Source organism: Myxine glutinosa, chromosome 1 (genome assembly GCF_964187855.1).
Source record: "Myxine glutinosa chromosome 1, kmMyxGlut1.1, whole genome shotgun sequence".
Classification (NCBI taxonomy): domain Eukaryota; kingdom Metazoa; phylum Chordata; class Myxini; order Myxiniformes; family Myxinidae; genus Myxine; species Myxine glutinosa.
In genome coordinates, this window is record NC_136261.1 from 237,431,917 (window position 1) to 237,433,619 (window position 1,703).

At 48.8% G+C, this 1,703-nt stretch overlaps 1 non-coding gene across 1 annotated transcript; it reads left to right on the forward strand.

Moving 5' to 3' along the window:
• The first annotated feature begins 278 nt into the window (after window positions 1-278).
• Window positions 279-350, forward strand: TRNAE-CUC (transfer RNA glutamic acid (anticodon CUC)). Its single transcript has one exon. It is a non-coding gene; the product is annotated as a tRNA-Glu (tRNA).
• The last annotated feature ends 1,353 nt before the right edge of the window (window positions 351-1,703 follow it).

Consider the following 1,703-nt stretch of genomic DNA (forward strand, 5'->3'; position numbering starts at 1 on the left):
ATTGATTTGAGCGAATGTTTCAACAATAAGAGTTCCGGTATTTCATTTACTCACGAATGGTACCCAGGTGTGTATGTGCAGGAAGGTAAAAGGTTGTTGTTACGTTTGTGGTGGATCAAAAACTCGGAGTGTTTCACAAAGTCAGTCTCATTCATTCTCCAGTTCGTGAATTTCAAGCGTCTCATTCTCCTTCGTGTGCCTGTGTGTTCTTCCCAACCAACCACGTGATTTTCATTTATTAACACCTGATTTCCTCCAGTTACATCAACTAATGTGTCTCCCTGGTGGTCTAGTGGTTAGGATTCGACGCTCTCACCGCCGCGGCCCGGGTTCGATTCCCGGTCAGGGAACACTTATTTTACTAAACCACAATTTTAACCGTTGGTAATTTCATAACGTCGTTATTTTTTAACCACATTCAACCTTCCTTGTTGGAGCGTCTATTAATCTGTCTGGAAGGTCGGTGGTTCAAATCCCTGCTCTGAGTCTGCAAGGTCGGTGGTTCAAATCCCTGCTCTGAGTCTGCAAGGTCGGTGGTTCAAATCCCTGCTCTGAGTCTGCAAGGTCGGTGGTTCAAATCCCTGCTCTGAGTCTGCAAGGTCGGTGGTTCAAATCCCTGCTCTGAGTCTGCAAGGTCGGTGGTTCAAATCCCTGCTCTGAGTCTGGAAGGTCGGTGGTTGAAATCCCTGCTCTGAGTCTGCAGGGTCGGTGGTTGAAATCCCTGCTCTGAGTCTGCAGGGTCGGTGGTTCAAATCCCTGTTATGAGTCTGGAAGGTCGGTGGTTCAAATCCCTGCTCTGCGTCTGGAAGGTCGGTGGTTCAAATCCCTGCTCTGAGTCTGCAGGGTCGGTGGTTCAAATCCCTGTTATGAGTCTGGAAGTTCGGTGGTTCAAATCCCTGCTCTGAGTCTGGAAGTTCGGTGGTTCAAATCCCTGCTCTGAGTCTGGAAGTTCGGTGGTTCAAATCCCTGCTCTGCGTCTGGAAGTTCGGTGGTTCAAATCCCTGCTCTGAGTCTGCAGGGTCGGTGGTTCAAATCCCTGTTATGAGTCTGGAAGGTCGGTGGTTCAAATCCCTGCTCTGCGTCTGGAAGGTCGGTGGTTCAAACCCCTGTTATGAGTCTGCAAGGTCGGGGGTTCAAATCCCTGCTCTGAGTCTGGAAGGTCGGTGGATCAAATCCCTGTTATGAGTCTGCAAGGTCGGGGGTTCAAATCCCTGCTCTGAGTCTGGAAGGAAGGTCGGTGGTTCAAATCTGTCTGTAAGGTCGGTGGTTCAAATCCCTGCTCTGAGTCTGGAAGGTCGGTGGTTCAAATCTGTCTGCAAGGTCGGGGGTTCAAATCCCTGCTCTGAGTCTGGAAGGAAGGTCGGTGGTTCAAATCTGTCTGTAAGGTCGGTGGTTCAAATCCCTGCTCTGAGTCTGGAAGGTCGGTGGTTCAAATCTGTCTGTAAGGTCGGTGGTTCAAATCCCTGCTCTGAGTCTGGAAGGTCGGTGGTTCAAATCCCGACCGAGTCAAACCAAAGACTTTAAAATGGAACATGATGCTTTCTTGCTTGATGTTCAGCATTTAGAAAAGGCGGAATTCTAATTTAAAAGGGTATTTTCTTGGACCGAACTGATAAACAACCATAGGTTGGTAATATCCTTGCACAGACGTTGAGAGGGTGAACGGGTGGAAGTTTCGCCAAGGAAGCTCATGTTATTACTTT